This window comes from Bradysia coprophila, unplaced genomic scaffold, assembly GCF_014529535.1.
Source record: "Bradysia coprophila strain Holo2 unplaced genomic scaffold, BU_Bcop_v1 contig_94, whole genome shotgun sequence".
In the NCBI taxonomy this organism is placed as follows: domain Eukaryota; kingdom Metazoa; phylum Arthropoda; class Insecta; order Diptera; family Sciaridae; genus Bradysia; species Bradysia coprophila.
This window is the reverse complement of record NW_023504022.1, coordinates 8596937-8608947: the sequence shown is the minus strand read 5'-3', so window position 1 is coordinate 8608947 and position 12011 is coordinate 8596937. Positions and strand designations below refer to the sequence as shown.

The 12011-nt window shown below is 34.9% G+C and overlaps 1 protein-coding gene across 2 annotated transcripts in view; it reads right to left on the bottom strand.

Moving 5' to 3' along the window:
• Positions 1–12011, bottom strand: part of LOC119085245 (gamma-aminobutyric acid type B receptor subunit 1) — a 271765-nt gene that overhangs the window by 148878 nt on the left and 110876 nt on the right. The window lies entirely within an intron of this gene.

The following is a 12011-nucleotide window of genomic DNA, read 5'->3' as shown; positions in this document are numbered from 1 at the left end:
ATAAAAAATTTAATCATACGCACTTATTCAAGTCACTCTCGTAAGTTAAGGGATCGACGCCCACTATTACACATTTGTTGAAACAGTAAATATACTTCCAGATAACCTTTAAATCTATTACATCTTTTGTTCAAAGTAGTGTTTAAATATAAAATCTTCTACTTCAAGAATTTTAATATTCTTTTCACTATTAAGACAACAGTAAACTGAGCTCATTGCTTATTTTTGTAATTTTTGTCGTTAAGGCCCGTCATTGGGAAATGACAGGACAGTTTCCCGAAAATGTATGGAAAATTTTATCACGAAAAAATTCAAAGAAACTCACCTCTTATGCTTTCCATTGTATTCAGGCATAGTCTCTTTAGATCGCCAAGGCATATTTGAACACTAAAACACTTTTTACTCGATGCAAAAACAAAAAGTTTTTTCGCGACAAAAACACAGAAAATATTTCGACACAACTGTGACACTCCGCTGCTATAAGTACTAGAATGAATGTTTGCTGTGTCCACTTCGGCGGTAAAATATTTTCATTCAAAAAAGTGTCGGACATATTATAAAAATCATGAAACAGTTGACAAAGGGTAGCGTATACATTTAATAATGCTCATCGACCATTTTTTAAAGCTTGACGAGAGCTCAGCGGACATTCTTTCAACGATGCGAGAGCATTTATTAAAAATTTAGCCTCTCGTAAGACTCCGCTGAGCGTAAATAAATGTTCGTTCCTCTTTAGCAAACTAAGAAGACTTCGCGAAGTCTAATTATTCTACGTCTTTGAATAAAAATATCGGCTGAGTTCTAATAATTCTCCGCTGAGTTCTAATAATTCTCCGCTAGGCTTCAGGAAGTGTCCGTTAGGCCTAAGCAAGTTGCAGGAAGGCTTAATGGAGCGAATCGGACACTCAGCGGAGTTCTGCCAAAGCTAAGTGGAGTCTTATAAAATCATAGCAACAATCAATAGGTATCCGCTGATGCTTATTGAGTGTTCGCTTAGCTTCATTGCCTTACTACAATGTGCTAAGGTCTGACGGACTCTTACGACCTAGCGGATAATTATTAGAGCTCATTGGAGGTTTGTGAAAGCTCAGCGAAGAATTATTAGAGCTCAGCGGAGGTTTGTTAAAGCTCAGCGGAGAATTATTCGACCTTAGCCGATATTTTTATTCAAAGAGTTCTCAAAGACTCAGCAAAGTCTTGTTAGCTTACTAAAGAAGTGGTAGAGGTTTACAATTTTAATAAATGTCTACCATCGTTGAAGTGTCGGACACTTTTTTGAATGAAAATATTTTACCGCCGAAGTGAACACAGCAAACATTCATTCTAGTACTTATAATAGCGGGGTGTCACAGTTGTGTCGAAATGTTTTCTGTGTTTTTGTCGCGACAAAACAAAACAAACTTTTTGTTTTTGCATCGAGTAAAAAGTGTTTAGTGTTCAAATATGCCTTGGCGACCTAAAGAGACTATGCCTGAATACAATGGAAAGCATAAGAGGTGAATTTCTTTGAATTTTTTCGGTGAATTTTTGTGATAAAATTTTCCATTCATTTTCGGGAAACTGTCCTGTCATTTCCCAATGACTGGCCTCAGATGATTATTACCATTTTTGGATTACAATGATAATGATTGTATTGTATGTAAGTACAGAGTAAATATACACAATCAATAACAGAATATCTCAAACAAATTTCATACTCAGCGGTTTTTCAGGGAAAATTGATCTATTCGCTCGCACTACCTACAATTTTATAGGATTTACATTCACCTAATTAGCTACACGGAAATTAATTTCGTTTTCCTTCAATTCATTTTTTTTTTGCAGAGACAATTGCCTTCAAAATTATAAAAAGAAAATAGCGAACACTAGTTCAAACAATGACAATTAATTTTAAACGAATTTTTACACCGTGTCATTCCAGAAGAAATGCCCAAACAATACCTTTTTAACGACAGCTTAAAGTCTATTTTGGAAAGAGATGTTTACACTGAAAATAAATCACAAAATAGAATGAAAAATTGGTAAAAATAGCTTCGGTGGAAAATTCAATTGTGTTCCATAAATTCGACAAAAGCGAATGATTCATTTTAACATTCATTTGTGTGTTGTTTAATTTTTCAAAAAGACAATACAAATGAAATGAAAAATTATAGAATGAAACATTTAATGGGACTGGGGGAAGGACCGGGACACAAGTCTGAAATGAAGAGAATTTTTCACATAAAACCTTTAAGTGTAATTTGAAGGGAAAACGAAATTAAAAATTGAAAACGAATGTTCGTGACACACCTTTGTTTGAACGTATTTATCACAGAGCGGACAAAGTTTTTTTTTTGAGTAAATTAAAAGCGGTAGCATTTCTGGTGTCCCTGAAATGTACCTTGAGGCGGTTATAATTTGAGAATAGGTTTTTTGCTACATTTTTAATCGAGAAAATAGTTAATTAATGAGCGGCAACAACGAAAACGGTCTAAATAAACGGAAAGGTGTCTTTTGTGTAATAAGAAATTAAAATCGGCCTGAGTAGAATTACATTCGCCATAAAATTGATGTGAGAATTTTTCGAGACTTTCTTATTGTCTCCAGTAAAAGACCATGTAAGATCGCATTCCCTCAACTTAACAAATTAAAATTTTACATTTCCTCCTTTGTACACATCAAATAGTAAACGAGCACTTTTTTTGCTTCAATTTTAAGGCCGCAATTACAATCCCATTCCGGGAAAAAGTCTCTCTTTTATGACAATGTCCTTTTTGTATGGATGTGCGCTCAAGCATTAATCCTTAATGAGATTTGCACAAGAAAATCCTTTTAATATCTCACCATCAACAATATGATGAATTGAGCGCACACGCATCACACCAACTCCAATTTCAGTACATAAATTCCATTCTTTTTATATCATTGAGGATTGTGTGGAAAAAATAAATTCTGGTAACCGAAGAACTTTCTCTAATTTCTCCCTCTCCGTTTTACCCACATTTCTATGTTATATATCATCTGTGACGATGAGGAATGATGAAAACGGCCTAAAATCCACAAGAGTACAAGACTTCAGAAGTAGCAATTATGCAAATTTTATTAGCTTTTAAATACAACTCTGAATGTTGCCATAATATTTAAATATAAATGGAATGAAAAAAAAAATTTTATACAAAAACGAGCCGTCAGAACAGTCGGAGCGTTTGCTGCGACTGCGCCCCGTACAAACCCGTACATCTATTGCGTACGTGACCCTAGTTCGTCCGTCGCCCTACTCTTACCGTAAGCCTACTGCGCCCGTAAACGTCGGTAAAGTAAAATTCTTATGAAATGTGTACGTCTTAAAAATTGCGCATAGCGCAATTACGAAGCCCCGTACGACGTTCCTTTCAAATGTAACACAAATTTCGAATTGACCCAAAATTAAGTAAGTATCATTTTCACCGATTTATATTGATTTTACAAAAATACAAAATGGCGGCCGACGGCCATTTTGTTAGGAGGTGGAAAGTAGTACGGCTGCTTTACATTCGTTAGTACCTTTCAAACAAAAAAAAGATTTGAAATTCGGTCAAAGTTTACTCGAGATATTAACAAAAAACACCACCTTCACTGTACGGCCGAGTAGCCACATATAAGCTCACTCCAAGAGACCTAGCTCACGCTCCGGTGAATCGAATTTCATAAACTTTTTTTTCCCTGATTGGTACGGTATCTATCTAATAAAGCAAAATCCATCTAAATCCGTTCAAATTTGGCCAACCTACAAGCAAAAACGGCTTGTTCACACCAAGGGGTCTAACTCACGAGTCGGTCATCCAATTTTCATAAACTTTTTTTGTAAATACCTTTCATTTGACGTATCACTTACAAGTGTAGTGCTTAAATGTCTGGAGATATCGTCGAAAAACAGTTAGGCACTTATTGGGCCCCAGCTCCGGAAGGGTCGACCCAAAATCGCCCACCTTCGAACTTAGCCTCACTATTTTGACTATCTTTCAGGGAAAAAAAAATTTTTGAAATCGGATTTGATTTACTCAAGATATCGACGTGACAGACGGACGGACGGACAAAATTTTTATTGCGGATTCGTTATCTATGAACATAGGCAAACACTTTGCCCTTACCGTCTGCTTCGAATTCCATCAATTACACACGGCATCGTAATCCTATAAGCCCCTTCGTACTTCGTACGGGGCTAAAAAATATTTCCCGATGATTTCTGGCTCGGTATACACTTTCTCGACAAAACATTTACGAAACGGTCTACATGTCGTACAGTTGTACAGAGCTACGCGTTGCCAAAGCCAAAAGAACAAAATAGAGAATTTAGGGAAAATACATCAAAGGAAAATTTCCATTTTTGATTTCACAATTTCACAGGACAATGTCCTCGTTTGTAACTGATAGAACCGTCTCATTATGATGTTGCAGGCTTTGGCGTTACTGACAGAGAAAAATTTTAAACGCTTTACTCTTTTGTCACAGGAGATTCTACTTTTATTCAGTTCAAACCGGAAGTAAAAATTTTAGTCTTTGAAAAGGGTATAGTGGCCCGGGATCGACCGCTTTATTTCGTTCTTCGGTTGATGTGTTAAATCTAAATGTCGCCGACGTTATCACAGCCACCAAAGTTTGTAAATCGTAAACGAAAGCACACAATGTGCAAAAGAACGAGTCTGGATATTTGCACCACACAAACTTGCTATGAGATTTTAATTTTCATCTCAAACACATTCAGTTTATAAGTAAAATATTTTACTTCAGTTTTATGCCGGAGGTTCCATTCCTATGATAGATGCAGCATGCCCCTTTGGACAGCTACAATTATGCTCTGTATGAGATATGCCGTTGAACTTGCTATTATGTTGGGCAAATCCAGTGTTGTTATTCGCAATTTCCATTCGGAAATTCTCCACAAGATTATGACAATTCCTAAAAATTCTTGAAAAATTTCAGAGTTCCTGAAAATTCTTAAAATAAGAATTCTAAGAATTTTACGAGTTCTTCAAAAATTCCTGAGAATTTTAAATAAAATCTTAGAATTCCCTGCTAAGATAAAATATGATCATCAAAAAAGCGTTAGCTCTAGTCGCTCTAGTAGACAAACCTTCGAAGTTGCAGCTACAAGGACACGACAGCAGAGAATATGGCTGTGGCTATGATTTGAAAATTATTTTGGGCGAAAAATGTTTTCCGTGTTGTGTTGCTGGCCGGAGATAGTCAAATTCCGTTACCTTGGAATGATGTTGTGTCCAATGGTGGCGTGTTGCTTTTTGACAATTATTTTGGCAATTTTACACTTTCATCGAATTAATATTTACTAGGTCCCACCTGTTGGGTGGGTCAGATCCCTTGACTGTTTGTCTGAGCTTCTCAATAGTATTTTTATTGGCAATGATTTATTGATTTAAACGCATTTAGAAGAAGAACTACTAGAACGGTCTAATAAATCTCTCATTGATGATTTAATTCTGTTTAGTTTCACTGAAAATCTTCGAAACTTTGTATATAAAATGGCCCGGTAAAAAATGACGTTTCAATAAAATTTAAACTCGCTTCGCTCTGGCCGCAAACTTAACACTCTTTCATTTTGGCTCTGTTTATTCGGTTTTGTTTACAAGGCAAAGTCACATAACAAGAAAAATACAATTGAAATAGATACAAAAATGCAGTTAGGAACATCAGCTTGTTCGTTAGACCAACATAATCTATCTTAGAACCTAACCTCAGGAATTAATTTCATTCTCCACCAAACATTTTTTTTTAAATCGGTTGAACTTTGCTCCAGTTATCGTGTTAACAAAGAGCAGAAAAGGCTTCTTTCGAGAACTACCACCAGATGGTTGAACCGATACCACCCATTTTCGAACTTGACCTGAGGATTTCAATACTTCGTCGATTAAAAAAAAGTTTTTAAAAATCAGTTGAACTTTGCTCCAGTTATCGTGTTAGCAAAGGGAACAAAATTTTAACATTTAACATTTTTTCATCACATTTCCATACATGTTTAACCATAGTGAACGTGTTACGTACGGTGTATTTTCTTTTGTAAAACCCATGACTTACAGTCAAGGGAACAAGTAGATCCAAGAAAAATTACTAGAATTTCATCACTCCAGAAGATCGTTCTCCTTACCAGCTCTGGAACTCAAGGATCACAAGCATTTCTTTTTGAAATTTCTTCCGGACTTGGGGAAAGATTAAGGTGTCTAAAGGTCGGTTCCCAGAATTCCATTACTTCAGAAGGTCTATCTTGCTAGTTTTTGAACCCAGGGATAACAGGTCTTTTCAACAGTTTTTGAGAACTCTCTTCCATATTGACTTTTTATTAATTGGAATACCCTCTTCCGGATTTAGGAACTTGTTGAGAGCTCTTATAGAGGGTAGTTCCTAGAATTCCATAGTTCCTAAGGGTCCATCTTCCTTTTCTGTTCTAAAACTCAAAGACTTTAAACATTTCCCTATGTTTTCTTGAGCTCTTTTCTGGAAGTCGATTTCCGCGTACTAGCATGTTTAAAAATGTAACAAAAAGTTTTCTCTAAATAAATTTACAAAATGAACGCTAGCTAGGTGGAAAAGAAAATTCAATTAAATCATATTTAAAGTAGTTGCTGAGTACAAGCTACGCTTGCCAATCGGATTTAACATTTCCTCATTTAAATTTCTCAATAAATGTCATTTGGACAAAATCACTGAACTACTTAAGATGTCGTATTCTTGCAATCTGAAGTTCTGTTAAATCAATTATATATCACATCCAACGTGACACAATGCATTGATTATCGAAATGAATCATTCCATTTGCATTAATTATTAAGAGGAATTAAAACTTTAAGTGCCTTAAAGCTTAAAGAAAATATAATTTCTCTGTCTTTGCGAAAAAGTTTTTCATTTCGAAGCGTTACGCTGCTGCTGTGTGTGGCAAGTATATATGGTAAAAAGTTTTCATACACCACCCCATCTATATAACTGACTATACAATTCATATTTCGATGTCTTATATAAAGAAAATGAGTGTGATGCAACAGCCATGAACAGTGCTTCGGAAGTTCGTTTTCTTCCATTCAACCATTGAACTTCAATAATCAAGTTACAGTTGATTAAACTCGTGTACATATTTTTCTTGGTATATTTGTATACGTATAGTAACCCCCAGCCAACCGTTATTCGAAATATTATTTTGCATTATATCACAGGACTCACTTCAAATGAAGCGTCCTTTTCATCGTATATTTATGTTGTAAGAGTCAATTACGTAATGTGAAACAAAATTTTCCCGGCTTCGCATGGAGGCATTAGTTGTTGTTGTTTCGTTCTGCTCTATCAATATTTTGACTTTTCGCACACTTTATGGTCTGATCATTTTCCTTCAAGACTTTTATTCAATTATTTTCGGATAATGTTTCTTTCCCTTTTAACTCTCGTTATCGAAAAATGGCATCCATCGTCTTCGTTTTATAGCATGAAAACTTTATTTGTTCTTCGTAATACTTTTAGGATTACTATTTTAATGTAATAATGATGTTAGGAGACGGAAACATTTTAAACGAATTTAATGGAATACACAAAATGGGATTATGTTAATTAAGTGATTGCCGTTCAATGGCATCAGCTCTGGAAAGGGAATATATATTATTGATGAAAAATTTCCGAATATTGTTTACGATAAAAGCCATATAACGCATACACATTTTGCCATATTTCGGCTGCCTAACATGAATTTTTATCGGATCATTTTACAGCTTTCTAGCAATGAACGAAAATTAATTAAATTTTGGTCGGTAGCTCATATTCGCTGTTCAAATTTCATTGTTTCCCATCATTATTGTAAATGGTGTATCGATTCGGTTTAAACAACGATACCAACTAATGAACATCTTCACGAATCGAATATGGTGCCGTTTGATATCAAATCATTAGGTAATTGTAGTTCATAATTTCGCAACATATCATAGGCTACAAGGCATGTTGTGTTATATCATTTCGGTCCACAAAAGAAGTTGGAGCAGTAAATTATACAAAAGTAAATGAAAAAGTAACGAAAGAAACAGACTAGAAATGTTTGTCCAGACTCTCATTTTCATTTTTTACTAGAAGGGTCGTAATAACGAGTGACGGTCTAGTAAATGCGCCGTCTCTTTTCCCATTTTATTAAATTTCAAAATTCATGCGACACTAGGTTCTTTCTTTCATTACTTTAGACGATCTATAAGATAGAGTACACTCACTTCAAATTCGTAATAGTTATTTGCATCACTTGGATTGAAACCAATTACGTGTGAATTCGTATACAGAGAGAATAATTTTTGCATAAGTGTGTATGTGTCGAGACGAAGTCGAGATGAATCATACATACGCAAAAATTATTCTCGTGGTATGCGAATTTACACATATACTGTGATTGAGTGGTTTCCATCCAGTGATGCACACAATTTTACACTCGTCACACCACGAAAAATACACAAACAACAAAACCAAATATTATACACACCGTTCAAGGTTAAACTTGAATGTATAGAAGAAGAATGAGAATAAAAACGAAACCGAAAATACCCGATATAAAGCCGAACGAGTTGATCGTTCGATGTGCATCACACTACTCGTTGATACGGAGAGTAAGCTCCGCCTTCGTATCAAATTTCTCTCTTTGACCAATAACATAAACAAACTCCACCATTAAGGAAAACATCGTTTGGATCCCTAGACCTGTTTACAAGGTCTGCTGAGAGAGAACTAAAAAAGTGTGGTTTCCGATAACTTTTGACGCGTGATATATAGTGTTTTCATGGTTTGGTGAGTGTAAATATTATTAAATACAAAAGGATAATTTTTGACTATTATCATTTCATCAAACTGTGTGACAGTGCAAAAGTGCAAAAAATCAGAATCGTACAATTGAGACCACTTCTAGTCAGGGTCTGTCAACAGAAAGTCATTTTGGAATAATGTAGAAAAAAGGAGAATCCCAGCATGATCTGACGGAGAGTTCTGAAATCGAATTCGCTTAAAAGCTTCCTAGAATAACTTAGGAAATACATTTTTTCGTTGTTTTGCTGGTGAGTGACATATATTTGTCGTTGTCAGAGAAATGGTATAGGGGAATCTGGCACACGGTACCAAAAGAACGCACTTTTCAACAACGTAAAAAATGAACTCGCACTGGCAAATTCAATGCTACAAATGCTTTTTCGCCCTGTCATCGACTTAATTACTCCTTTTACAAAATTTTGGTGTCAAAAAATCGTGTGCGAGTTCACCTTAAGCAGTAGAAAAATGCGTTGTTTTAGCCCCGTTTGCCAGATTACCACACGACGGAGGATTTCCAAAAAGAAAATATTCTGAGGATTTTCAAAAAGAAATTTTCAAGGATTTTCGTCTTTTATTTGATTTTCTTGAGGCTTTTATAGAATTTTATACGATTTTACAGATTTTCTTGAGGATTTTCTGTGGAATTTCAATCTATTTGAGGACTTTCTTTCTGTAAACTTTTGAAGGATTTTCTGTGGATTTCCATTTAACTGACAAATGATTTTCTACGAATATTTGCCCCTCTGTTGCTGGGATACTTGTCTCAGAAGATTTTTACGTTACCACGGTAACTTCAGTAATTCAATTTCAGCCAGAGCGAAGCGAGTACAGTAATTACGGCTTCGTCTCACCAGTTTTTTTTTCGTAATTTGTAGACAAAGTAATTGAACTCAAATGCATGTAAATGAAAGTAGAGCAAGTCGAGCTTGCATACAATTTACCCAAAACAACAATGCTATTTGAACCAGTAAATCATTCGAAATTCTAAAACATCGCTTTGAAATCATCAAAGTTCAACAAAGTTGTTTATCCTGTACATGTCGTGTGTAAACAAATATCGTCCCAAACCAAACTTAATATCCAATCGAATGCAATTCCAGAGCTCTCTGGTGGAAATGGTTAAATCAATATAAGGTACACTAAGAGGAGGAACGTTATAAGAATCAAATTAGTTAAATCATACAAACATACGTGTAATGTTGAATATTTGTCTTAACTTTTCCATTTATTTCTCTTGTGAGGAGGTCTGTATATATGTACAATATAACCGTATTCAATAAACTGCAATTCTGTTTTACAATTTAATGAATGTTTGGAATGTATAACTTAGGAAGAAAAAGCACAAGGAACATGGGTACCATACACCCGGCGGATGAAAGAAAATATAAAAAAAAATATTTTTTTTCTTCTCCACCATTGAATGTGCACGTAAGTAACTTATTATAAAAGGAAAATATTTCTATAAATAAAGCATGCATTCCCAAGTTCAGTTTATATTGGATAGTAACATTGTGTACGTCTGTAACAAGATAAATTGCTCGAGAAAAGAAGTATTACTTGCTGCTGGCTGGTATTATATACATTTTACACAAATTGCAAGTTTGCATTATTAGAAATTTTCAATTGAAACCGTCCGAAATGGCTTTCTATCAAACGAAGCACGTGATAAAATCTGTTGAATCATACTGTGTGACTACACATAGGATATAAATGGAAGTGCACATTGAACGACTGGAATTTTTTTCTTCAATGAACAGAAACATTACCATAAGTTGTAGATGTATCTTGGGTTAAATGAACTTTCCCAGTTAAAGAGTGTCACTACGAACTGTTAATGCTGGCGATAAGTGTATGTCTGTGTTGAAAGCAGTTGCACGACGAAAGTATGTGTGTGCACATTTAAATCTGAACAATGAGCAGACGCTTTCAGATAAAATGCAAATAAGGAAAAAAAAAGCTTTTAAACTTCATTCTCATGCTTATTGTTGGTTCGGTGATGTTTTCCAGTTTACTCGGATAGTTAGTGAGAACCGACACACGTGTCACGTTTCTTTTCAAATGTTTTTTTTTACTCGAGGAAAATGTGCCTACTCTTGTCCTCAAATCATTTTTGCAAGAAGTCTTTTGGGGATGAGGATCGTACGTGATGTATGAATCTCTGTCATTTGCAATAATAAATGCTGTAGACTTTGGGTGTTACCGTTGCAATCAGTTGCCATGTGCCTAATGGTTAAGTGGCTTTCATGCAGTTGTCGATTCAGATTTTCTTTTCCCAAATCATCGCAAGCTATCTTACATGAACATTCAATGCATGTTGGTGCACAAAGACCTCTAAAAATTTAAGAGCCATAGATCATGAAAATTTGATCATTGACATGGTATAGAAAGACACTCACGTCATAGCTGCATAACGAATTCTCTGATGGATGCAATCACTTCAACTATAGAATTTAAAAGAGTGCTGACATGCAATGACCACATGTTCAACGTTACGGTCAGAGCTTCGTTCGTGTTATTAATCAATTTGTTTGTTAAAAATGTTTCCATTGAATATTTCTCCCTTTACATTGACAATCAATGTCATTTGAATGTTTTCTTTTATTCCTCCGATAGCCGGGATAGACATTCTATGCAATTTCCAACAAAATAATCGAACGAAAATCGATTGGTATAATGTGTTGAAAACAAAATCCATTACATATTCCGGGCACAACTCTTGAACACGTTGAGCACAAACATTTCGCATTTATTTCTACTCCTTGACAGTGTAGATGGCATTGTTTTTTCATTTTTTTTTTAACATGCCGCACCAAATTCACAAAACGAGGTGGTATACAACAGAGGTTCTGATAAATTTGAATCATAAATAATCCAGAAATTAGTTTTTTAATTTAACATTACGGTTGAACTAAGCGTGATTCATTTGTGCCAGCGGGGAAGGTAAATGGAAAATTCCGAAAATTGAAAATGATGAAAATACTTTGGTGTTAGTAAGCTCTGAGGGTTAAAATTTTGGTTTCGTTTAATTTAATAAATTTGAATTAATTTATGCGCAATGAATTAGCCAAAATTAGTTGGCGGTCTACCCTTCCCTGTTAAACTAAATGTTCCAAAATTTATCTCTAGCTATAACTTCGAATCGATTTATTGAATAGAAATTACGAGGTAGCATAAAATGTTAAGCTTTTCATATCCTTAAAACTAATTTAGGCAGACGC